This window comes from Carettochelys insculpta, chromosome 4 (assembly GCF_033958435.1).
Source record: "Carettochelys insculpta isolate YL-2023 chromosome 4, ASM3395843v1, whole genome shotgun sequence".
Taxonomy (NCBI): Eukaryota; Metazoa; Chordata; order Testudines; family Carettochelyidae; genus Carettochelys; species Carettochelys insculpta.
This window is the reverse complement of record NC_134140.1, coordinates 109,014,549-109,042,521: the sequence shown is the minus strand read 5'-3', so window position 1 is coordinate 109,042,521 and position 27,973 is coordinate 109,014,549. Positions and strand designations below refer to the sequence as shown.

The 27,973-nt window shown below is 43.8% G+C and overlaps 1 protein-coding gene across 1 annotated transcript in view; it reads right to left on the bottom strand.

The window, feature by feature from the left end:
• The window catches only part of COL25A1 (collagen type XXV alpha 1 chain), a 468,167-nt gene that overhangs the window by 170,702 nt on the left and 269,492 nt on the right, over positions 1 to 27,973 (bottom strand). The window contains exon 4 of the mRNA XM_074993461.1: positions 19,623 to 19,640. The gene's annotated coding sequence lies outside the window, so the exon portion shown is untranslated. The remainder of the gene's footprint in view (positions 1 to 19,622; positions 19,641 to 27,973) is intronic.

The following is a 27,973-nucleotide window of genomic DNA, read 5'->3' as shown; positions in this document are numbered from 1 at the left end:
TAATGCGCAAAAATGCTGGAGTGAAATTATGCATCATTGAAATTGCTTTTTAAAATTTCCTGTGGGACCTTTATGTTTCCTCCTTTTTCACCCTACCTCGCACATCCTGTGTAGATCCTCAAATATTTCCTCTGTCCGCCAATGTTGTTGCAACCTCAGACATTGTGTAAACAAATCATAACATCTTTTTAAAACAGAAGTACATTATGGCTGTTGATCAAATATGGGTAAAAAGAATTGTAGAACTTTATACAATTTACATCTATATACTACACAAAATACAATCCAAGAGAACACTACATGACACCTAACTATTTCATCCGAGTCATGACAAGACAGGAAAAGTCTGGAACTTTCGGGGGAAAGGGTTCTAATTCTGGCTCTAACATGGATCTGTCAGCTCTGGGTCACACAAGGAAGTCAGCTGAAGTCAATCTGGCTACATATATAAATAAAGTCTACTTGTGGGAGTGACGGTGGAAAGATCGGGCCCTTAAGATCAATGCCTCAGTCTCCCTATCTGCAATAGGCAACAATAAAGACACTTTGTAGAAGTATTTTGAGAAATGGCTAATATACATAATGTGCTTTGAAGATGAAACACCCTATAGATGCTATATGACTGTACATCTGTTATACATATCTATACATATTTAGACTAGTGCATATATAAGCCTGAGGTAAAGAGATTTTTTAAACCTCTGAGTCTCGCAACATTTTTTTAAAAAAGGAAGCAATTTAAAACAACATAAAGTTTATTGAAAATAAAACTAAAAATTTTCCTAAGACCAATTATTTTGTCTGCAAAACTCAGACCATCTTCAGGAGAAATTACCATATATGAATATATAAATGGATATTTATTCTTTGGCAGATGATCGCTAGCAGACACACTGTATATTGCAATTGTATTATATTTCTCCAGAAATATGGGAGTCTTTTAAATATTCCTCAGCAGCTCATGATGTTTAACATTCCTTATGAATGGCAATGTTTGGATGCCCTGCTGTATAACAGAGGCTTTTGGATAATCTCAAAGTGTATTCTATGGGTAGAATGTGGCCCAAGGAGTTCTGAATTATGGCCTGCTCTAGACACTGGTGACCTGGAGAGATTACAAGTTGCAGCATGCCCTGGTCTATCTTGATGCAAACAGGCAAATTATAGAAAAGACAGAGGACATTTTGACATGTCCTTATGAAAAGAATGACAGTATTTCTTACGACATAGTTCTTTTTTCATCTTGTTAACCTCGTGTAAATGTGACCCATATGCACATAAGCAGAATAATACATCCTCACAGCTATGCACACCAGCACCTCATCTAATGCACATACTGTGTTAAATTCCTGCTAAAATCTGAAATATTTTGGCATTATAGCAACACAGTTATGGGACAAATATTTGGGGGCTTGCTCCTGCAAATGCTTATGCATGTAAGTTTACTTACGTGCACAAACCATTGTAATTTGGGCCCTTACTGAAGATTTGGGGTAAAACCAGGATTCACTCAAGTCACTGGCAAAACTTTCACTGACTTCAGTGAAATGTGGATTTTTATCATGGTGTGCATTGCTAATATAGGGCCTAATCCAGCTCTTATACACACAAGTAATTTTTACACTAGTAAGCAGTCCTGTTGAACTCAATTGGACTGCTCACAGATTCATAAATTTAAAGTCAGAAGGGACCATTAGATCATCTTGTCTGATTTACCTTACATTTCGCCCAGTTATCCCTGTATTGAGTGAAATAACTTGTGTTTAGCTAAAGCATAACTTTTTGGCAAAAGCATACCTTCCAGAAAAGCATCCAGTCTTGATTTAAAGACATCAGGGGATAAATAATCCACCACTGTCTCTTGATAGCTTGTGCCAAAGGTTAATCACCCTCACTGTTAAAAACGTGCCCTTTATTTCCATTTTGAATCTGTCTGCCTTCAGCTCCTAGCCACTGATTCTTGTTAAACCCTTCTTTGCTAGACCGCAGAGACCTTTAGTAACTGGTACATTCTTCCCACTAGGTTACATACACACCGGAATCAAGTTATCTTTTGATTCTCTTTTTGATAAACTAAACAGACCACGCTCTCAAATCTCTCACTGTAAGGCATTTTCTCCAGCCAGCAAATCATTTTGGTGGCTCCTTCCTTACAACATCCTTTTAAAAGTGTGAACACAAGAACTACAGTATTACTCTCACCAATTATATAGAGAGGTAAAAGTAACTCCTTGCTTCTACTCTGCTGTTTATATGTCCCAATGTTGCATCAGCTCTTTCTGCTACACCATCATACTGAGAGCATGTATTCAGTTGCTATTCATGATGACACTGAAATCCTTTGAACAGTTCTGCTTTCTCCAAACAGTCTCCCATTCTGTGTGCCTGGCCATCATTCCTTGCTCCTAGATGTATAACTTTTCTTTTGGCTCTATTAAAATAGACTTTGCTTGATTGGATCCAGCTTCTGAATATCCTACCCTCATTGTTATTTGTTATTTTGACAGTTGGTCTCGTGCAAATTTTATCAGCTCTAATTTTAAATTTTATTTTCATATCCCTGATGAAAATTCTGACTAGAGACAGGCCTCATGGCCCAGGTAAAAACACCCCATTTGATCATGAATCCCCACTGGCAAGGCCCTTTATTTTCAGTTTTCACTGATTTTACTGCAAAATTCCTAGGTTTTACAAAAATTATTATTAATTGCTACTGTTTTTTGCCCAATTTTTTCTGTTTTTTGGATGACCACGAAAATTCCAATAGATTACATTATGTAGCTGGGTTTATGTTAATGATAAATTAGTGTAAGTGTAAATGCCAGGCTGTCAAAGTAAAGGAAACGGAAGACACACACACACACACACACACACACAAGCTAATGTATAATGAATGTGCAGAAATAAAGCACAGAGCTATACTACTTTTACTTCAATGGTTCCCAAGCTATGAGGCATGCAGGAATATTAATTAATTAATTAATGAGGAAATCTCCTTCACTTGAAACCTTTAAACCACGGTTTCAGGACTCAGCCAGAGGTTACTGAGTATATTAGAGGAGTGGTGAGTTTCTGTGGCCGGCAATGTGCAGCAGGTCAGACTAGATGATGACAATGATCCCTTCTAGCCTTACAGTCTAAAGGTATGTCTACAGTTGAGCGATTTGTTGACAGAACGTTTTGTCAGAAGATATCTTCTGACAAAACCTCTGTTGACAGATCATGGCCAGACTGCTAAGTGGAACGACAGAGCAATCCGCTGTGTTGATAGAGAGTGGCCAGACTGCCCGGCTGCTCTCATGACAGGACAGACAACCAGGAGCACAGCAGACAGGGCTGCCTAGTATCCTGGAAGCCCTTTTTGTCGACAGAGGGACCCCCGGGATGCCCAGACTGGCTTTCCGTCAACAGAATCTGTTGACAAAGGTGTTCTGCCTCATGGGGGCATGGCAGTACACTGTTGACAGAAGTGCCGCGTTCCGTCAATTTACTGTCGAAAGAACACCTTGGGAATGTGGACATGGTGTGGGTTTGGTCGACAAAAACTTTCTAGTATAGACATAGCCTATGAGTCTAATTAAATTCCATGTCAGCTTTTCTATTATTTTGTAAGAGATTAATGTCAGACTAACCAACCAACAGTTACCTCATCATTCCATTTGCCCATTTATCCTTGACAAAACATTAGTACCTCGCATGATTAAGAACTGACTTATTTTTCACAAAAGGTACGGGACTGGGTCCAAGATAGTAAAGGTCAGCTCATATTTTTGAAACCACTCAGTAGCTTGAGAAAGAATAAAATTACTATTTTTGTTGCTGTTTATTTAGCATCAGTGAAACTGTGGGGATATGCAATTGATTGAGCTGAAACTCAGAACTGAAAGAGAGCATGGGGATCATTAAAATGCTCAGAAAGTAGGCGTTTAATATGAAATGCAAAACATGAAGCAGGAGAGTAAAATACCCTACTATATGCTTGAATATGGTTCAGTAGTTTGCTCTGATGTAATTCCAGATAAAAACATAGACGATGCTACTACATTTTCACAGCTTTTAGAACACCATCACTAACATGTGAACTTTAACCTGACTCAAAATTAGGCAATGCCATGGGAATACAGGAGATGTTTCATAGATCTTTGTTTTTTGACAAGATGTTTGTAGACTTCGAACAGAACTGCAGTAATTGGCTTGCAATTGGCCTATTTTACTCCAGGGCGTTACTGAGTAATACTATACAGAATTTGGAAATGCAAACCCCATTTTTGCTTTTCTTGCTGTGAGATGATCTAAGCTCTACAAATATCATGGTGATGAGTGTGAAATCAATTTCCAGTTAAAAGACAGAATGTACATGGTATGTTTCCACTTAACACTAACATTAAGTGTGTGAGATGAGGGAAACAGATCCCCTAGTTTTGTCTTAATAGAGGAAGGTTTCAGACAATACAACTCTTAACAAAAAGAAACTAGAGATAACAACCTTCATATAGAAGTAGATGGTTAATTTGTTCTTTCTGCAGTCTCTGCTTCATACCCCCATTAGTATTTGATTAAGTTGTATGTAGGTCTTCCCAGGCATAATTCTGTAACTGCTGGACAACATAGCCGCGTCTACATGAGCCGGCTACTTTGAAGTAGCAGTGCCAACTTCGAAATAGCGCCTTCCATGTCTACACATGGCGAGCACTATTTCAAAGTTGAAATCGACGTAAGGAGGCGAGACGTCGAAGTCGCTATCCCCATCAGGAATTGGGAATAGTGCACTACTTCGATGTTGAACGTCCAAGTAGGGCACGTGTAGATGATCCGCGTCCTGCAACATCTAAATAGCGGGGTCCGCCATGGCGGCCATCATCTGAGGGATTGACAGACACTCTCTCCAGCCCCTGAGCTCTATGGTCGCCGCGTGCAGCAGCCCCTTAAAGCTCCCCACCCCCTGCGTTCCTGTGCAGGAAGCTGAGAGCGCGTGCAGGCAGCAGCGTTGCCACGCGGTCAGCCTGCACGTCTCACAGCAGCTGCAGCCCAACACCCTAAATCAATGGCAGCCAGCCAGCCCCCCAAGTGCCCCCAGGGCACCCCCCCCAAGGGGAGCCAGGGCTCCCAGGCTGGCAGCCAGCTGGGGAAGAGGCAGCGGGACCCCTCCTGGAGGGAGGCTGAGATCCGGGACCTGCTGGGGCTCTGGGGTGAGGAGGAGGTGCTCCAGGCAATGGGGAGCAAGAGGCGGAACGTGGATGCTTTCGCTCGGCTGGCCGAGGGCCTGGCTGCCCGGGGTCACCCTGCCCGCACTCCTGACCACGTCAGGAGTATGGTTAAGGAGCTGCGACAGGGTTACGCCCGGGCCCAGGATGCGGCCAGCTGATCTGGGGCCGCCCCCACCACTTGCCCCTTTTATAGGGAGCTCAGGGCCATCCTGGGCCCCCAGTACACCTCCTCCGCCCCGGCCACTCTTGACACATCGGCCGACAAGCCCCAGCAGGCCCTGGAGATGGAGTCCGCCCCGGAGGCAAGCTCTGCACCCCAGGGGCCCCCCCAGGAGCCCACTCCTGGGATGCTGGAGGAGAAGGAGGAAGGGGACTCCTCCAGTGATGGGGGGCTCCACATTGCCCTCCCGTCCCGGAGCTCCAGCAGGGCGTTCGCCCAGTGGGTGTCCCCCGACCATGGGAGCGGATCGTCAGGTATGTACCCCCCGGTGCACACCCCCGGGGTTAAGGGGCGGGGACAAGAGACATGACCAGGGCCCTCCACATGCCCAGATGACCATGGCCCCAAGGACAGCAGTGGCATGTCCCTCAGAAGAGTGCATCAGCCCCTGTCCCCCAGCAGGATAGTGCCAGGCCCCATCCCTGGGGATGGGGGGAGCAGAGCCTAGGGTCCCCCGGGGGGGGACACCCATCAGCAGCAGCAGCAGCAGCATCTCCCGGGGATGGGGATAGGGAACCAGCAGTAGAGGGGTGGGGGGACAAGGGCTACGGGTCAGGGCCCACACTAACGGCTGTCTCCACTCTTCTTCCCCCCTGTGCTCCGCAGCTGCACCATCGGAGGGCCCGGAGAGCGCCAGCGAGGTGTCCATTGTCCCAGAGAGCCCACCGGGGCCATCCCAGCAGGCCAGCCCCTCAGTGGAGCACCGATCAGCCCCAGGACGAGGCTGATGGCAGAGCCACCTGAGGACGGCCACGGACTCCCAGCTGCTCGCGACCCTCCGGCGTCAGCTGGAGGTGTCGGAGCGGCGCCTGCGGGTGGAGGAGCGGCGGCTGGAGCTCCAAGAGTGAGTGCTGGCCTGGCGCCAGGAGGCTTGGCGGGCCTTCATGCGCACCTTTGAGCGCATAGCGCAACACCTGGCCCCTCCACCGCGCCGCCCGCCGCTCCGCCCGCCGTCCCTCCACCGTCAGCCACCCTGGGGCCTGCCGCCAAGGGGGACCATGGTCCTGCGGACACTGGCCGGCCGTATTTGCCGGTTCTTCCGGCTCCCACCCAGCCTCGCCCAGGGCTCTGGCCGAGGCGAGGGTCGCACCCTCCAACACCGGGCGCTGGACATTAGGGTGCGGGGCCGAGGACTTGGCCCCCCCTCCTTTGTACATATCCCCCATTTGTATATAGTTTGCATTGGACCCCTGTTCTGTCCTGCTAGCTGCCCCCCCATGTAAACAGTTCCCCCCTTTTTTTCTATATGTTATTAATAAGAGGTTGCACGGTTTGGTTTGAAACAACATTTCCATTTATTTCCAAGAAAAGTGTGGGGGGGGTGCTCTCGGGTGCTCTGTGGTGTGGGCGTGGGGGCAGGGAGTGTTGTGGAGGATGCGGGGGGTGCTGTGTGTGGCTTGCCCGCAGCTGGCCCTGCCAGCGTTCACCCTGCAGCCTGGTCAAAATGGGCCCGCAGGGCCTCCCGAACCCAGATCCCCTCAGGGTCAACCTGGCGACTGGGGGCAGCGGGTGGCTGGACATCGGCCCTGCCAGCCTCCACAGCCCAGCCCTGGAAGAAGGCCTCTCCCTTGCTCTCCACCAGGTTGTGGAGTGCGCTGCACGCGCCCACAACCTGGGGGATGTTGGTGAGGCCTGCATCCAGGCGGGTGGGGAGACACCTCCAGCGCCCTTTGAGGTGGCCGAAAGTGCGCTTGACCACCTGGCGCGCATGGTTCAGGTGCGTGTTGAAGTGCTCCTGGCTGGCTGTGAGATGGCCCGTGTAAGAGTGCATGAGCCAGGGCCAGAGCGGGTACGCCACGTCTGCGACGATGCAGAGGGGCATGGTGGTGTCCCCCACAGGGATCTCCTGCTGGGGTATGTAGGTCCCCACCTCCAGCCGGCGGCACAGGCCTGAATCCCTGAATACCCGGGCGTCGTGGGTGCTGCCAGGCCAGCCAACATAAATGTCCAGGAAGCGGCCCCGGCTGTCCACCAAGGCCTAGAGGACCACAGAATGGTATCCCTTCCTATTGAGGAAGCCTCCTCCGCTGTGCTCTGGGGCACGGATGGGGATATGGGTCCCATCCAGAGCCCCAAAGCAATTTGGGAAGCCCAGGATGGCAAACCCCACGATGGCAGCATCTGGGTCCCCAAGCCGCACGAGCCTGGGGAGGAGCAGGGCATTGATTGCGCGGACAACCTGCAGGGGAAGGACATGAGAGAGCACCAGTGAGGGGTGTGCAGGGTGTGTCTGGCCCTCCACCCCCGGGCTCCCCGCCTCAGGGTTCCCCGCCGGCTCCCCGCCACCGGGTCCTCTTACCTCCATGAGGACAGCCCCAACGGTGGCCTTGCCCACGCTGAACTGCTGCCCTATGGATCGGTAGCTGTCTGGAGTGGCCAGCTTCCAGACAGCGATGCCGACCCATTTCTTGATAGTGAGGGCACGTCGCATGGAGGTGTCCTGGTGCCGTAAGGCAGGGGTGAGCCACTGGCAGAGCTCCAGGAATATCTGCTGGCTCATGCGGAAATTCTGGAGCCAGCGGTCGTCGTCCCACTCGCCGAGCACCAGCTGCTCCCACCAGTCCGTGCTCATGGGGTAGCTCCACAGCCGGCAGCGTGTGCGGCGGGGGGGGAGGGCAGCAAGGTCTGGGGCTGCCTCCTCATCCCCCGAGGACAGCTTATCTTCCTGAAATAAAAGATGGTCAGCTGCCTCCTGCATGGCACTAAGCAGGGCAAGCACTGCTCCTGCAGGGGCGGGTGTGGGGACCTCTGGCTGCTGCTGCTGCTGCTGCTGTGGGTCCATAGTGCTTCCACGGGGCGTGCGTGCTTGTGGATCTGCAGACCGCCTGCTGTGCAGGCTGAGTGTGTCTGGGAGGGGCCCTTTAAGGGAGCGGTTTGCTGTTGCCCCGGAAGTGCTAGTCCGCCCTGTGACCCTTTCTGCAGCTGTTCCTGGCACCCTTATTTCGATGTAGGCCACTTTGGCATGTAGACGCTCCCCTGCAGCGCCTACTTCGATGTAGTGCTGCCCAAAGTCGACGTTGAACATCGACAGCACCAGCCCTGGAGGACGTGTAGATGCTATTCATCGAAATAGCTTATTTCGATTTCGCTACATCGAAATAAGCTATTTCGATGTAGCATACCTGTGTAGACGTAGCTATTTGTAGGTTTCAAGTGCCTTTGCATCCCATGAGTTTAACTGGGAGATGGAGGTGTTCACCATGCTGCCGAAGGTGCTCAGTGCCCTTCAAGGCTGAGCCCAACCTGTTCAGAGATGCTGCCCTTCCAGTTTGTCTTCATCTGCTATATGCAGGTGCTCTTGAGAGGGTCTTTCACCAGGAGAGGAGGAAATAAAAACTCCTTAGCTGTGGACAAGCACCCTTGGCACTGCTGTTAGACTAACAAAGCTGTTTCTAAATTACGCTGACTCCAATGGTTTTCTTTCTTTTTCTTTTTGATTGTTACTTTGGTTTATATTCTTATGGTTTTGGGTGGGGGGTTGGAAAAAAATCTGAAAGCAGCTTTAAAATATTATTGGAATTAACAGATTTGACCAGACATCTCTCTGTGCCAGAAGAATAAATCTATACGACATCAGACCTGGATTTTCTGGCAAGCACTTAAATAGCCCACTGTCTGAGCACAACAATTCCAAAGCTGATTATCTGAACTGCAGCCCTAAGTAGGAAACTGAACAAGCAAAATGCTTATTATGCACAAAGTAGGTAAACCAACTTAAAATATATTTTGCATGACAATCTCATCCCCACTCCACTTCCACTGGCAAAAAGGGGAAATATTGGTGTTAAGGGTCACTAAAATCCCTGGATCTGGTCAGGGAATACTCACCAGGCATAAGTACAACAGACGACTGCCCGACGGTACCTTTGCAAGGACCACCTCACAAGGCCTGGCAAAGGCAGTGGGAGTGGGTGGATTAGGGTCAGGGCTGAAAAGGGTATGGTGGAGGTGAAGGCCCAGCATGCAATGCTCCAGAGATTTTGCTCAGTTAGTCTGCCCACAAAGCCAGCCCGGGAGGCTGCCATAAACACCAGGTACCTCTCTAGTCTCCTGAGCAGCCAAGGACCATGAGGGGGCATAGACTTAAAGCCACCTTAGCAGCTCCCTAGTGTGAGTTGAACGTTGTGTTTCTGGCAGAGGCTCTTGCACTTTGTGTCCATGGTATATGCTCAGTTACTCGCCCAGTGGTGCTGACAGCCACTGTGTGTCTGGGAACAAGGTGGGAGGGGGATGTGGCTCCCTATCCCTGAAAGGGGCAGGGATAAGGGCAGAAGGGGCAGGGTTTAGGGCAGTCAGCCCTGGCTCACCCCAGTCTCATGTGCATGTGAAGCAGTGGCACAGCGCTGCCGTGGCCTTTCAAAGGGGCCTGGAGCTCTGGGACCCTTTGAAATGCCAGGCCCCAGGGCAACTTCCTACTTCTCCCCCACACCCCCTGTCAGTGGACCTGCACTTGTCTGAGTGGGCAGTTAACATTAAGCATCCACAATTACTTGCATGCACCCATGTGCATATTTATCTGCTGCAATTAAGTACATGTGTCCCTGCCTGTCAAATTGTAGTAAAAAGGCTATTTTTTAATTTGTCTTTGCCTTGTTATACTCAAGCCTGAAAAAATTCGCACACTTTCCAAACAAGGATTAAGTTAATTGCTTCTGTGAAAGTAAATGTCATACACCTTATTTTGTGTGTGTTCACATGGGAGTTTGTTTTTTAAAACCTCAGACCTCACAAAGAAAAAAAAAAAAGGCCCCAAGTCTAGATCTCTGTGGTGAAAAATCAGGAGCATTACCACACTGAAGTCGATAGAGTTATACTGGAGCCAGAAGAGAACAAGTCTGTTGCCTTTTACTAGGCAACTACTGTAAATAAATTTATAGACCTTGGATATGGTATTTGTTTCATGAGTTACACAACTTAATGCTGGCTTAGTGTCTCCTGCAAAGATCACATTAAATTTCAGTACTGTACAAAGATTACATTATGGCTTTTAAAAGGAAGGAATGTTACCAAACAGACCCAAATTAGAGAAGTAATAAAGTGTCCAGAATATTCTCTGCAGCTGTATTAGTCAGACACTTAAAGTTACTTTGTTCAGACAAGCTTATTTATGAGACACATTCTTTCAAGGCAAAATCCTGATCCCACGAAAAATAATGGCAAATCTCCCATTAACTTCAATGTGAATAAATTTTGACTCATGCTGCCAAAATGCAGACATAGCAAATGGAATTGTGCACTCTCTCTCTCTCTCTCTCTCTCTCTAGCTCTATGTTTGGTTACATTCATCACCTATTTGCGGTTGCTAGAAGTGAACTGCAATGTTTGGTTTAAAAACAACTTTAATATCAACAAAATAATATAGGTAAGAGTTTAAATTATCAGAGGCTGGTCCCAACTTTCTTCTCATGTACACTGATGTAACTGTACTGTCTTGATATACTGAATATAAATGATTGCAACTAAGAGGAGAATCATCTTTATGTAGAGACAAACTATAAATATTGTAAACACCTTAAAAAACCTCCAAAATAAGCACACATTATTTAATTCTAGTTCAATGTCTCTTCTTTCTTCTTACAAAAGTCTACTACATTGTTAATTCCCATAAAAAGAAAACAATTTCCCCATTAGTTTACAGACCACGCTAAGAAATAATTTCAGGGTTCTTTGTTTTCCATTCAATGGACACAGACCTCACAAACACCTAGTGCAGGAAATGGGATATGCAGTGGCTCTCTATACTGTTTATGTATTAGTGAGGTAATCTGCTGCAGGGGAAATAAAAAAACTGACCTAATTTTTTTATATGTAAAAAGGTTTTGCCTTCATTTGAAATGAAAGATTACAGTAATGAGGTGCTAAGAGTTGAAACATTGTTTGTTACTTAAATTTCAGTTAAAACTTCATTTTTACTTAAGAAAATACAGTTTTACACAAAGATGAGTGAACATGCACATGTAATAAGAGCTTCATAACGTATATATCTGCTAGGAAGAATATAATTACACAAAATTTCAATCGATAATATGAATGTTTATTTTAACCAGCATTCCCTACTTGTATCAATTTACATTTTCATATTTTTATAAATCATGGGGAATTAAATAATTGACTAGCCCTCCTCCCCATTGTATAATGACAGAAATTCTGAGATTCAAAAAGTTAAATGACTGCTAGTCATTGAAACGTAAACTGTCAGAATCACATGTCAAAATATACAAGCAAATATTCTTAAATCAAACTCCAGTCAGTTCTCAGCCAGCATTTTTCTTACTTCACCTAACTCTAACGGAAATATTTTTTAGTCAGTTACACTATGTCTACACAGCAGCATTGTTTTGAAATAAGCTATTCCTGAAGGCTGCATCTACACTGCCCCTCTCTTTTGAAATGGGCATGCAAATGTGGCTGATCAAAAATGCAAATAACGACCTTCTTTCCCTATTTAGTGTCCATTTGCATAATGGTGGCCACTCGCTGTTCCAGAAGTGCTGTTTTCAAAATGCAAAATGGCCTTGTAGATGGGGTTCCTTCAAAAGGGAGAGGCAGTGTCAATGCGTCTGTAGAGATTTTCTGGAATAGATTACTTCAAAACAGTGCATCTACACACAAAACATGTGTAGAAATAGCAGTTAGCTATTTTGAAATAGAGTGTCCAGACACAAAAGAGTCTATGTCGGATTAGAGCTCTTCAGTGCACTACAGTTAATTTTGAAATAGCCCCTATTCCCTGTCCACACAACCCCTATCCTGAAATATCTATTTTGGAACAGGGGCTAGTCCTTGTAGAATGATGTTTACCAAATTCAAAATAAGCCATCTGGTATTTTGAAATTATTTCAAAATAGTGGTTGCATTTTGTAGACACTCAAAGTGTGTAGAAGGTGAAATTGATATGTACCAATTTTTACTGATAAAAATCTAATCCTTCCAAGCATACCTATCTTGAGATATTTAGTTCTAACTGTATCATTTAAACTAATAACCACAACTATACCAATTTTGCTGCACACTTAATGCCATCCACTATGCCTAGAAATCCAGGACTCATGAGACTGTACATGACTTTATGTCACACTGACCAAATTTGTGAAGTTTGGGACTCAAGTTTGAGCTGCATATAAAGGTACCACACACAATGCAAAACAAATGGCATTTTCAAATAACAAATGAGCCTATGCCCTTCTATTGTTTGGCGAAGGAGGGAGCACCTGATGAAGTCAGGTATCAGAGGCCACTAAGAGGGAAACAGTTGTCAAATCTTTCTGCGGAGTGGAACAGGTGGAGACACAGATGATAGCCATCTACTGTGTGTCTGGAGCTTCTCTGACTCATGAAGACAAAGCAGTGGATGATCAGGGTGAGTATTAGTTGACAGGGATCGCTCGCTGATGGACAGCCATTGTCCTTCAGCTAGCACTGCAGTTGACTGAGATGCCCACGGGCAAGGAGGCAGTAAATGGGGCATCACTTTTTTTGTGTCAGGAGCCATGGGCTACTTCTCAGGACCCCATTCTGGTTCCGCACACTGTGAGCTTTTCTTTCCCTCTCCTTCAACCCCTCCAATCCATGGCAGAATTGCAAGAATCCATGTGGACAAACTGTTAAATAATTTAAATCTCAGGTTGGAGCAGCTAAGGAAAGGGAAGCCAGTTTGAGGGGATTAAGGTATAGTGATGTTGAGCTGTGGTGTGATGGTGTTGCAGCAGATGACCTGGTCTGTTTTCCAATTTCTTAGTGTATCACAACACTTCTGATTCTCATGACTTGTACACCATGACTATAGCTTCAACATAGCCTGCACCTAAGCAGCCTCGTATGAACCAGCCTCGCCAAAACTAAATTTTATATACACACACACACACACACACTGGCTATGTCTACACGTGCACGCTACATCAAAATAGCTTATTTCGATGTAGCGACATCGAAATAAGCTATTTCGATGAATAGCGTCTACACGTCCTTCAGGGCTGGCAATGTTGACGTTCAACGTCGACGTTGGGCAGCACCACATCGAAATAGGCGCTGCGAGGGAATGTCTACACGCCAAAGTAGCACACATCGAAATAAGGGTGCCAGGAACAGCTGCAGACAGGGTCACAGGGCGGACTCAACAGCAAGCCGCTCCCTTAAAGGGCCCCTCCCAGACACACTTGCACTAAACAGCACAAGATACACAGAGCTGACAACTAGTTGCAGACCCTGTGCATGCAGCATGGATCCCCAGCTGCCGCAGCAGCAGCCAGAAGCCCTGGGCTAAGGGCTGCTGCACACGGTGACCACAGAGCCCCACAGGGGCTGGAGAGAGAGCGTCTCTCAACCCCTCAGCTGATGGCCGCCATGGAGGACCCCACTATTTCGATGTTGCGGGATGCGGATCGTCTACAGGGTTCCTACTTCGACGTTGAACGTCGAAGTAGGGCGCTATTCCCATCCCCTCATGGGGTTAGCGACTTCGACATCTCGCTGCCTAACGTCGAAGTTAACTTCAAAATAGTGCCCAACACGTGTAGCCGTGACGGGCACTATTTCGAAGTTGGCGCCGCTACTTCGAAGTAGCGTGCACATGTAGACACGGCTACTGAGGGAGATACCTCAAAAAGCTGAACATGGATGGCTATCCAAACCACCTGTACCTACAGAAAAACTCATCACTTGCAATCTACTGTGCCCACAACAATTGTTTCCAATTCTATTCTGTGATTGCTTCTTCAGCCAGACAACCTGTATCCTGCTACCCTTCACACTATTATCTCTGATGGATGCACTGCTCTCTATTCCAGTGCCTTTGTAGGACCTCCAGTCATCAACGCTACTACCCCAGAAACCTGGAAGCTCTTTTAAGGATGGATAAACTGCAGCACAAGACAGCACAGAGCTACTCTGTTCAATGTGAGAAGTTTTTTCCTGTCATAGAGAAAACTACAATATGAAGTTGAACTCTTAGAAAACACGTCAGGGTGTTCTTTTTTTCTGCTAAACCCATTGACTGCATAGAGTAGCTTCAACCAATCAGAAAACCAGAACCAATACCGTGGGGCTTTTGGGAACAACTATAACAAAGTATCGTTGCCCAATTTTTTTTTTAAAGTAAAGATTTGTCACAGAAGTGTCACTGAAGGGAGGAGAGCACGTTCTGTAAGGCTGTGATGTGTCACATAAAGTGCAGGTGGCAAGCCCTGCGCGGTTGGGCTTGGTCTCCTTGGCTACTTTTCCCAAGTAGTTATGTTGGAACACTGGAAGAAGTACACTGCACCAGAAAAAGGCCAAACACAGGATACCTCCATGTGATGCTGGGGAAAACCAGGAGATTGACTGTAGCAAGGTCACAGTGAAGAGGTTTGACAGTATTTTTATTTCTTGATGGTGGGTATTATTTTTATTTGTTATTTGTACTACTGAAGTACTAGGAACTACAGTATTAGATCTGCACCCACTGTGCCAGGCATTACATCAATATTTAAATAAAACAGCTCACAATGGGATTTCCTAAGCAAGTTGGCTGTTTCCTTTCACAGGTTGAATGTCTCTAGTCTGGAATTCTCTCCTCCAGCAGCATCCATAATCCAGCATAATTTTAGTTAGCTGGATGACCATTTACAAGTTTCCCATGGTCCCATTAAGTTTGTTTACATCCACCTGTTCAGGCTCTCAGTGTTCTGTACTGTTTGTTATTTAGCTCTAATTTACCCCTGCATGTCTTCTAAGAGCCCAGTAAGCAGTGGAAGTGTTGACAATGTGCTAGATTATATTGACCTCCCTTTGTCCAGTAAATTCTCTCATCCGGCACCAGTTAGGTCCTGAAGGTGCTGGATTGAGAGAGGTTCAACCTGTATTATTGTAGTATGTTCAGGCCTGCTGACAGGACGGGGAGAGTGCACGCAGAGCAACTGTCCCAGGACCTGGTGATTCAAAACAGCCCACGGCTTAGAATAATAGAATCATAGAACAATAGAGCTGGAAGAGACCTAAAAAAGCCATTGAGTCCAGCCGCCTGCTCTAAGCAGGACCAAACCCATCAGATCAGCCCAGCCAGGGCTTTGTCGAGGCGAGACTTAAACACCTCCAGGGATGGAGACTCCACTACTTCCCTGGATAGACCATTCCAATGCTTCACCACCCTCCTAGTGAAAAAGTTTTTCCTAATGTTCTACGTGGACCTTCCCAAATGCAACTTGAGGCCATTGTTCCGTGTTCTGCCATCCGACACCACTGTGAACAGTCTCTCTCCAGCCTCTTTGCAACCTCCCTTCAGTAAGTTGAAGGCTGTTATCAAGTCCCGCCTCAGTCTTCTCTTCTGCAGACTAAACAGTCCCAATTTCCTTAACCTTTCCTCATAAGTCATATGCTCCAGCCCCCAGGCTTCTGGCTGCTGTTACTGTGGCAGTGGCCAGAGCCCCAGATCCTTTAAATCACTGCTTTTGCCCAGTGCGGCATGCTATGGACAGTGCTGAAGACTGCTTGGGAGAGACCTGGTGCACTCTGGAGAGCAAGGAGGGCTGGCTGCCTCACTGCACCTACGCCATTCCAAGGCCCTGCCCCAGAGAGCTGCCACCCTCCTTGCTTTGCCTGGGTCCCAGTGAGTCTCTTGGCCCTTGAGTGTGTTCATTGTTTTCTAACATATATGTGGCTTTTGTTAGCAGTAAGAAAAAAATTACTCTTTTTCTCATGACTGTAACCTATCTTTTTTCATTACCAGCATATTACATTCCATGCAAGTTTAACTGTATCCTATAGACAATGTTCTGTTCTTCGATACAGGTCTGTACTTCTATCGTATTGAACAGGAGTTCCATGACCACGTCTGAGGGTAGACTGAGGTCCTATGGATTCACTGTGGAAATGACACCCTTTGGTGAATGCTAATCACTGGATTTCACATCCTAAGACAGACACTCCTTGATGGTTTTTGAAATTATGTTAGCACCAGCTTTTCAACTTTAAAGACCCCAAGTGCTGAGTCATATATTGCCACAATTTCTCAGAGTAATTCTGCAAACAGTAGAGTATTCAAAACTATGTTCTCCTCAAAGGAAAAAAAGTAACCATAAATAGGAGCTGTTCTATTTAAAGGCTATGAAAAAAAATCTATAGTTCTGCTTTGGGTTCAATATTGTCAACAGTAGAAAAGAAGCAGGAGCTTTTATAGCAAATGTTCATGGTTTGTAATACAGAGATCATTTTTATAGAGCCAAAATAGGAAACTCATAAATTTAAATGATCTTTTATATTGTGTCATTAGAAAAAAGACCCCATTGATAGGGAATCAATAAAATTTAGGTATAAGAATATGAATTCACTTTCAGTTAATGTGGATTTAGATAGCATATTTAGATACGTGTTGCATGGATGTAATAAAAATTTCATAGATATCAAGGCTGACCAAAGAATAGGTGTTAATGTAGAACACAGCACTGTATTTTAGCTCTGTTCTTAGTGCAGACAAATAGACCTACTACACAGGAAACTTCCTAAGTGTGCCCTTTGTCAGCATAGGAAATGTATTCTTTGGAGGCAGGAAGCCTTGAGATTAAGCAAGCCAACTCACTTTTTGCACTCCAAATTTCTCTTGAGCATAGTTACAACTGGGGCAATTATTACCACCAGTGCTCATCAAAACAGCATGAGGATCTGTGCCACTGACTGTGAATAGCACCTCCTTTTGGCAACTCACATGGAAGTAGATGATCTTTCTTAAATAACATTTTCACTCTATTTTTCTGAATATGTAAAAAGATAGGCAGGCCTGTTTAAAGGAATTCAAAGTCCCTCTCCATAATGAAGAACCTCTGAAAAAGGTATTCTAGATGTATTAAGGACACAACCGGCTACCACTGTGCTTCATGGGAGTTGCACGTCAAGTGCCTCATAGTTCCTTTCTCTGCTGGAGACCAGGATACCCTGGAGGGCTAGGCATCATCTTTGATGATTTGGTCTTATCAGATAACGATGATAACACTCTTTCCATTCCATCAGTATCTCAGGCGGATTTCAAATTACAACTACCATAGCTAGACATTTTAAAATTAGTAGATCCACATACTTTGCATCTAAGAATTTTAAAAGACCTAGCTGAGAAGTTCACTGTACTGTTAATGTTGATTTTCTCTAAGTTCTGGAACACTAGGGAAATTCCAAAAGACTGGAAGAATGTCAATGTTGTGGCAATATTTCAAAAGGGTAAATGGGGTGACCCAGTTAACTACAGACCTGTTATTCTGACATTGATCTTGGGCACAGCAATGGAGGTTCTGATACAGGAATTAATTACTAAAGAATTCAGGGAGGCTAATATAAATTATTATTAGCATAGGCTTATGAAAAATGGATCCTATCAAATAAACCAATATTCTTTTTGATGATATTACATGTTTGGTCAATAAGGGTAGTACAGGTTGAACCTCTCTAATCTGAAACTCTCTCCTTCAACAACATCTGTAATCCAGCATGATTTTAGTTAGCTGGATAACCACTTATCATGAGTGTGGCCAAGTTTCCCATGGTCCCATTAAGTTTGCTTACAGCCAGCAGTCCTGACTCTCAGTGTTTTGTGCTGTTATTTAGCTGTAATTTATCCCAAAATGTCTCCTAAGAGGACAATAAGCAGTGGAAGTGTTGGTAATATGATAGAAAATAATGACCTTCCACAGTCCAGCAAATTTGCTCACCTGGCTATCTGGATTGCTTCATTAACTGGGCACAAGCGAAAATATATGCTTTAATATGGCTAAATGTAATGTATACATCCTGGAACATAGGCCACACTTCCACAATGGGAGACTCTATCATAGTGGCAGTGAGTCTGAAAAAGATTTGGAGGTCATGTTGCCTAATCAGCTGAACATGAGCAGTATTGCAGCCAAAAGAGCTAATACAATCCTTGGAGGCATAAACAAAGGACTCTTGAGAAGGAGCAGAGAGGTTATTTTACCTCTGTAGTCAACATTGGTGCAACTTCTGCTGGACTATTACGTCCAGTTCTGGGCACACAATTCAAGAAAAACTTTGATGAATTAGACAAGAGAAGCGCTCTGAAAATGATTATTAGAGGATTAGACAACATTGCATGCAGCGATTGGCTTAGAGAGCTCAATCCTATTTAATTTAACAGAGAGACATTTAGGAGCTAACTGGATCCCAGTTTGTAAGCACCCACCTGGGGAATAAATATCTGATAATGGGCTCTTCAATTTAGCAAAGAAAAGTCTAACACCTTCCATTGGATACAGGTTTAAGCCACACATTTCAGAATGGAAGTAAGGCAGACATCTTAAAATAATTAACCACTGGAACAATTTGCCAATGATTTTTTAAAAAAAAATAAGACTGGAAGTCTTTCTATTAGACCTGCTCTAGGAATTATTTTGAGAAATTTCAATTGCACGTGTTGTACAGGAGGTTTAAATTAAATGATCACAATGGTTCCACCTACCCTTGGAACTAGGAGTCTATAACTCTCCAATGACGCAACACAACCATACAAATTGATACATCCTTAGTTTTATATTAACTAAAATCCAATTTAGTTTGGCCTAGTCCTTCTCCTCTTTTGCCCTTTCACTTTTTCTTAATATAACCCAAGTAATTTATATATAATTTCGGCTATACCTACATGTCCACTTTTATATGTGCTGTGTCTGAATAAGAGCTCAGGATGAATTTCCTTTTCACTGAATTCCCATTTTTTTAATTACACCTCAAATGACATATTGTTGTGCAGTTCTTAACCAAAGCAGAACTAATTCAGGGATTGTATATAATTAATCAAAGTAGTCAGTAGTGCAATATCTCAAATAACTGAAGCCTGCCTGGATTATAACAGCATTATTAGTATGTAATTAATAAGCAGTTAATGTGAACCAGCTCCCGCTACACATTTGCTAAGTTATTTCATCTTGCTTTAAAGTTATGTGGCAAAGTTTCAACCCATAGTTAAGTGATCTGCTTTATTTGGTAATACATTGTTAAACCCACCATCTGGTCAAACAGCTGATGGAATTAAAACAACCATGTGGGGGCCCCTGTTTCTCTCTGGGGGAATATTTAGTCTACTGTGTTGTGTAACGATTACCAGCTTCTGGCTTTTTTTAAATGCCAGTCCCAAAAAATAAAAAAGAATATGAATATAATCAGAGTTCTATTGACTCAACAGTTAAGCATAATTCAGTGCATAAGAACAAGATGAAACTTACTTGAGGACCAGGCTGACCCTGCAAAAAGAGAGAGAGAGAGAGAGAGAGAGTTACAAAAAGGTATCATTAACTTGAACAGAATCTGATTGTGTTGTCTGATACAGAGATGATGAACATTCCAGCAAGACGCAACCTTGATAAAGTTAGATTCTAGAGTCTTACCATTATGTTTAATTAGAATTAAAACAAGTGGCAGTTTGTCATAATTAACTAATCCATGGGAAATTATGGCAATAATACATAAATAACCCTTCATTTAAGAAACTTCATAGTTCTGCTGATTAGATTAGTGTAATTCAGAAATGATGGAAGGACTAACCACACAGGAGTGAGGGTGAAGAGACAGATATTGCGTTATTTAGTTAAAACACTGGGCTTTACTTATTTCAAACAGACTACAGTATCAGGCTTGATTCACTGATCCAGGGAGGTACAAATTACTCTCTACTGTGCTAATAAGGGCTGCATGTCAAGGAGCACACCTTTTAGGCAGGCTACCTGGTCTTTCCACACTGCCATAGACAGGGTAGATTTAAACAGGCTGCAGTACCACAGGATTCCTGCCACCATTTGCTTGTGGATACACTGATTCAGCGCATCTCCTATCCACATCTTCCCCGACGAGCAATCCATTCCCTCCCTGGCTTTTGTGGGGCAGTGCTGATTTGGCTAGCTGAGGGCCCCATCTCACACCAAGGACCACTGTTTCTGGATGGACTTTCTACCACAGAGGTCCCTGCATCTTGGATTCCTCTGGAAAAATTTAGCAAGTTCCATGAGTACATGTGAAAGAGGAAATGTACTGTGGTACAATATAGTAAGTGTGATTGTGAACTACAACCTCACAGAGGATCAAATCACACTGGAAGACAAAGAGGAATTTTACAAGGAGACAAATGTTTGAGTTTTTAGAACTAGCTAAGATTCTGGCTTTTCTAGTAACTCAGTAATACTTTAGCTTAATGAGAAAAACCTTTCCCTTTGTTGAATGTAACTGCACCTAAAGACATTTTTAAAAGAAATAAAAAATGTCTTCACTTTAGTTTCAGGATATTGTAATTCTTAGAATGGGTCAAAAGGTAACTATCTTGATCTGTTCTCAAATATTTTCCCCCAGAACTATAAAGACCATAATCGAGATGCTTTCTACCTAAAGACTATTACCCACAAACAAAATTTCTGAACAATGACACTTTTTCCTTAGAGTTGATCAGGTTTTATTACACTAAATAGAGAAAGAAAGTCCCTTCAAGTTACAAATACTTATTTCGCTATAAGAATTCTATGATCACCACTTAGCAGATAGTACTAAAATGTAACAGACTTATCACAAAGTGTAGTACAATTGTAGCCATCAGGTATGCACTGAGAGAGAACTACAAACTCTCAACACTCAGCATGTGGTTGACATTTTTATTCCTACCTTCTGGGGACCGAGTTTCAAAACCATCCACTTTGGAAGATTTTCAAGCTTCATTTCATTAGATCAAAACAATATTTAAAGTTGTTAAACTGTTCTCACGTAAAATGAACCTTTTAAATTTGTCAGCTCTAGGGCTCACACTTTTGGCTAATCCAAAGCAATGAAAAGAATTACCAAAGTCTCACAGGATTTCCACAGAGCCTATACTTTGTCCCACCTGGTGGTAACAATTTGCAAGTCAGTGATACTTTAGATGTACATGCTGAAATCAATGAGAATTTTGCCTAGTAATGACTGCAGGACTGCGCCCACTACAGATAAACTAAATCGGGAACAATATACACATGCACATATGCAGACACAGACACACAAACCACATGTAAAGCCATAGTATATTCTGAGATATCTGTAAGAGACTGTATTAAAATACTCTCAACATTTTGGCTTCTTCAACTGACCTAAGAACTGAAACTTAAAGGACGCCCAGACAGACTGTCAAAGTCAGTTGTACACATTTGTGTGCACCTAGCACTGACTTCCGTACAAACGTTTGATTTGCATACATACATATTCTGTAAGCATGTTCTGGTCTTACCTAGATGTGCACAACAAAAGTACAAACGTGCACATCTAACTTGAAAATTTGGCCCAAATATTAGTTATACACAAGTATCAACATAAATTCAGGAACACCACAACAGTACTAGGGTTTTGCTATAAAGCAATACATTGATTAAATAATAGATTTGAAAGCCACTACTCCCTTCTTAATTCCATACCTTGGGCCTACAGAGTGTTGCAGAGAGGAGTATGTTGCACAGCACATAGATGAGTGAATTAAAGATTGAAGATGAAATTGTGACCCCACTGAAGTCAGGAAGGGTTCTACGAGTGATCTCAACATGCCCAGGATTTCACTTTAACTTTTCTTTTCTTTTATCTTGTATACTTTTTAACATTGTACCTTTGTGGACTGGGGGCCACAGTGCTTTGTGGACATCCTCAGGAGCATCGGCCCTGCATCAGCCTTAATAAGCTTGATTTAGTAATAAGCTATCTCAGTTTCAGCACCAGAATTATCCAGCATGCAACTGTATACGTGGTTAACCAACATAAAAACACTCCACTACAAAAGCTAGAAAAATATCTCCATGTCTGCTGTAATCTAACAAACGTGAACATATAATATGGAGCCCTGTGTCAACTGGGCTAATTATTTCATGGCTATTAACTCTTCTTGATCAACACATATTTCTATATGCCCTTCATAGGTCAGATATTTTATCTTAATAATCACCAACTGCAGTTGTCAAACTGTTTTCACTATCACTTTTCATGTGTCTCCCTTATGTGTTTGTTGGTTTGTATGTAAAATAATCCATATACTATACAAAAAAGATGATGCAGCAACCTATATATACATGTCCTGGCTGAGTGCAGATGGAGGGATAGCACCATGAGTCTGACTACCTTGAAAATTTCTACTACCATTCTCATTGACCTGGAGCACAAGAAGTTAAAGGTAGAGAGCATGAAGGAGTTTATCATGTCCTTCTCTTTGCCTGTGTTTCAACACAGGGGAAAAGCACAGCAGGTGAGTGGCTTTTGTGGGTTTTTTTAATTAAAATATGAACATGATTTGTTTTGAAAATTCTACTAGGCAACTCCATTTCAATCACTGCAATGGTGCATTTCTAATGGAATGCCAAAGGACAGTGCATATCGCTAATATTAGAATTATCCCATATGCATGAGAAACAGGAATCTTCAACACAATACATTGTATGATGCTGTAGGTCAGGATTTTAGCTGAGAATTAATTATGAAATTTAAGACAAAATTGTGAAAAACTAGCTTCAGTATTAAAACGCAGGAAGAATCTTAACTACGAAACACCAGTTAGCACTTCTTTATTAAAACATGCTTCATAATGTATAATTAATATTTCTACTGAATATTAAGAAGTGATACCAAGATATGGTGTTGAATTCCACTTTAACATTTCACTGCAGACATGCAATTTCTACTGTGATAGCTGAGAACAGAAGTGGTTCAATTTAATTTGTGAAGAATAGGGAGACCACATTTCCCCACGGCAAATACAGAACTCCAGACTCCGGGAGCCTTCAGAACTCCTTGGCAATGGGAGCTGCTGCCCCAAGGCACCAGGGATTGGGGGCTCTGCAGCTTCCCAATGAGGGGGAGTGGACAACGGGGGCTCTGCAACTTCCTGGTGGGGGATGATGAGAAGAGGGGCTCCTCAGGCTCCTCTAGGGGGTGGGGAAAGGTAACGTGATAGCTCGCTGAGGACCCTGGCAGCAGGAGCTGCCATGCTGGGGAATGGGGCAGCTGCCCCACAAAGGAGCTGTCTTACATAGGTCTGGGTTACCAGGGACTGAGGCAGCTGCCCCATGGCAGAGTTTGCCAGCAGCAGGGGCTGCCACCTTAGGGTGCTGGAGAACAGGGCAACTGCCCAGCAGAGGAGTTCCCTGGCAGCAGGGGCTGCTGTCCTGAAACACCAGCTGCCACGGAACAGGAGCCCCACCAAATATGGGACAATTTGCCTATTTTCTTTAAAAAGTTGGGATGCCTGTGAGACAGCATAAATAAGGAACTGTCCTGGTTAAAAATGGGACACATGGTCACCTTAGTAAAGAATAATTTCCTTAACTTAGTAACAGAGAGGAAGCCGTGCTAGTCTATATACTATCAAAACAAAAAAGCAGTAAAGTAGCACTTTAAAGACTAACAAAATAATTTATTAGGTGAGCTTTCGTGGGACAGACCCACTTCTTCAGACCATAGCCAGACCAGAACACTTGTGTAATTTATAATGTTAGATGACTGAAGTGTAATTTCATGTTGGAAAGTGACTCTAAAAATGTCTTTGTGGATCTTCATATTAAATATCTCTCAATGACTGTCATGTCAAATTTGCTCATCTTGAAGGTCTGAAGGTGTTTCTGCTGTCACATCTATAAGGTCAGCCTGGTGTTTTACTGCCACTTCCAACACCACCACTTTCTGAGGCAGGATAAAATCCAGCCTGTTCTCTCCACACATATAGTGCCCCTTCCAAAGCTAACAGCAACAAGTAAAGTAAGCAAAAATGTCTTAGAGATGCACTTGAAACATGTAAGTTGATCTTCAGAAAGTGTGATTATTTTGACTGGGAAACATTGGGGGCTTGTGCCGTAAAAGTGATGGTGTGTACCTTTTTATTTTTTTAGTTAACCGCCAGCAGAGAGACATGAAGATGTGGTAGTCACCTACAACCGCAGGTCAAGCACTGACAGATGGCCTGTTTATATTTTCTGACTGACTTACTTTAAAGATGGCTGATTTTAACACTTGTATTTGCTTTCCCACTTGGAGGTACATATTTTATTTCCTTCTGATGCTTCCATCAGCTTGCGTAGTTTTCCATTTTTTACACACTAGCACAAGGCTGTTGAACACGACCTTACAACTCACTCCCTATGCTGGTATCCAAACTTGCCATTCTCACTGTGGTAGCTGCTTTGAACCAAATGCAGAACTACTTCTGTGACAATTATACCAACGATCTCCCCTTACCTATTTCATTAGACACCATCAATTCCCAATTGGGCTTACAGCCACTGCAGGCCCTGGAGCAAAGTGGGGGGGCAGCTCTGCTCCCCCAGATGGAGTGAGGCCCAGGGTGGAAGGGGAGGGCGAAGGGCAGTTGCCTTTAATGCCGCTGAGACTTGGCACTGGGTCCCCCACAGCTGCATGGAGCGGCAGAGCAGCACTACCAACACTTCAAAGGTGCCCGGAGCTCCCGCCATGGCCACTACTAACGTAGCAGGGGCAGTGATTGGCTGAGCTCTAGTAGCCCCCTTGAAAGGCCAGGCTCAAGGACAAATGCCCCTTTTGCCCCACCCACTCCACCATTGATGGGCCTGCCCGTTCGTGACTTATCGCATAGAATGTTACGATAACGGGAGCTACATATTGTTCCCCATTTTCAGCTGAGCCTTGTGAACAGTTTTCCTTCATATGTACCTTTTTTTGTTTTGGTAGATAAACATAATCGGGTTTGAGTTTCACTTTAAATTGTTGGCTCCATAATGCTCGATTTCAATCTGAAAGCTTCTTCAAAATTGTCTTGATCAAAGGGATTTTGCCTGGCTGCAAAATGATCTCCTGCTCCCAGCTAATTTGATATCAGCTACTGAGAGGGCAAGTGATACTGAAAGGAGGGGCAAGGAAGTGAGAGCCAACTCTAAGCAGCTGTGGGATCAAAGCCAACACTAAAAGTCTTCCAGACAAGTAACAAAGGTGATAAAAAAATACAGATGAAGCAGAGTAGTGAGCGGTGGTGGCAGTTGTAGCAGGAAGGTTAGCTTGCAACAGAACCAGACCCATAGAGAATAGACAGAAGGCTAAAGAAAGGAGGGGAGGGAAGCTCGCATCTGGGAGAAGTAGCAATAGGAGTGGCCAGCTGAAAGTGCGGCTGGTAGCAAACAGAGGGAGTTGCAAGAAAGATACACATTCTTGATATCAAAGCAAATGAACAGTCCAAGTCGAAAGAGGATGAGAAGGGAGGGAAAGAGGGATCACGAAAGACACAGAGAGCACCTTAAGAGCTGAAAAAGAGAGACTGGAATCAGAAATTGAGTCCTATGAATCACCTACAATTTTTTTTTAAATATTTAAAGGATCCATACACCAAAACCTTCAAGATCTTCCATCACAATTTACAGAAACTCCAGTATGAATTTTCTAATTGAAAAAAAAATTGCTGCAACAACTGATCATTGAACAGAGTGCACGCCACAAAATTAAAATCCACCTCTGATTTCATTAATTAAAATTTTAAAACAGTCATCTCTCCAAAACGTGTCTGTGATATGATACAAACAACTTATAAAACCAATACCAGGCCAACCGAGATACCATCTGCTAACAACACAGGACAAAGACACAAAACTCCAGAAAGAAGATCTAGTGAAAAAAAGGCTGACAAAAAAAGAATCACAGATGTGTTACTGCAAATAGGCAGACATCATGCTAAGTTTTGAAGACAAACCACCAAGCTACTCTGATAGACCTGCTGGGATTGAGTTTCACAGACAAAGATCCTGAACTGAGCTGGTCCTTCCCAGCATGATCCAGACAAAATGTGATCAGGATGCAGAGTTAACCTGGCTGTTCCCAGCTACTTCGGATGAACACAAAAAAGAAAAGGTGGTTGGTCACAAAGAATACATGAAACACAGGTTACTGATGGCTGTATGAGTTACACCAAGATGAACCATCTGAGGCTGACTATAAATTTAATCTAGTGTAAATTTTAGCATAAATGATTCAAAAAACAAAGAAAAAAAGGAAAAACGTGTGAAAAGAACTAGTTTGCACAATCACCTACCAGCTTCTCACCCATACCAATAGGACCGCATGATAACCAAAAGCCAAAACAAAATGAAACAGTTAAATCATAGAAACGCTGATGTCGGGGCATATATACACTTGTGGAATACTGTGGGCTTTGGAAGTTGATTTAGTGTACGTCAGCAGTTAAATGCAATACCCTACGGGCATCTCAGACACCAAAGGTAAGAAAAGGGAACAGCAGGAGAAGCAGACCTAAGAAGGCAGTAATCAGAACAATATGGTAGGAAATAATCAGGTAGTAGCTGGTGTTTGAGGAGAAAGAGTTCAACTTGAAATGAAAGATTTGTTAGGTTTGCAATCCACAACGGTACCATATGACAGAACGTATGAAATAATGCATCTGGTTTATGTATTTTGCTTTAAGCAATTAAGAAACTGTATTAGGTAAGCCATTTACTGTATCACTGTTATCACAATTATGGCATCAGAAACACTTTAAACAAAGCAAACACCGCTCTCAAAAAATCTCAGAAGTAATTTAGCTTTCAGACGAGGTTACTCCAATGAATGCTATTAAAAAGAAAGCCTTTGCCAATAGTTACTACACTGCATTGGCTGAGGTACTGAACTTTTCCGATGTACATAGGGAAGGAAAAAAACCTCTGTTAAATACTGGCTTTTTCTAACAAGTGCATCTATTGCAACATGCTATTTCAAAAAGAGACACAGACAGAGAAACAGAGATTACTTATTATTACCCAATATCCAGATTCTGATTTCAGTTATATGGATGTAAAATGAGAACCTCTCCAGTCACTTCAGTGGAGTTGTTTTGATCCAAACTGCTGAAATTCAGAATGTGCATATTAAATGTGCTGAGATATTTTGGGAATGTTATTCTTTAAGGCTGAGCTTACGTGTGCCCCTTCCTTTCGAAAGGGGCATGTTAATGAGCAGGTTCGAAAGATGCTAATGAGGCACTGCAATGAATATGCAGCACCTCATTAGCATAATGGCGGCCGCGGCAATTCGAAGTGCGGCTATAGGAAGACGGGCTTTCAAAAACTGGGGGGATCCTTTCGGAAGGTCCCGTCTCCACGGGCAGTGCGCGATACGAAAAGCCGCACTTTCAAATAGCCGTGGCTGCCATTATGCTAATGAGGCGCTGCATATTCATTGCAGTGCCTCATTAGCATCTTTTGAACCTGCTCATTAACATGCCCCTTTCAAAAGGAAGGGGCATGTGTAGACCCAGCCTAAGATTTCAAGCCAGATTTTCAAAAGTTCTCAGCAGCTTCAGCTGGAAGCTACTGTACACTGAGCTCTTTTGAAAATCTGACCACTTAAATAGGTATCTAAATGGGAGCAGCTGGGTGCTGTGCTCTGGAAAATCTGCTCTTGAATCACTACAGCCCTCCAACAAATGTTTATGCCCTTCAGTAATTCTGGTTACTCATCTGTTCAGTTAGCAGCAGATTTACAGAAGAATCCTTCGCTCATTCTGAGAGTTTGTCCAGTAAGACATTGTGCTTCCCAGCATGATGAGATCTATGTTTTGATGAGATTATCA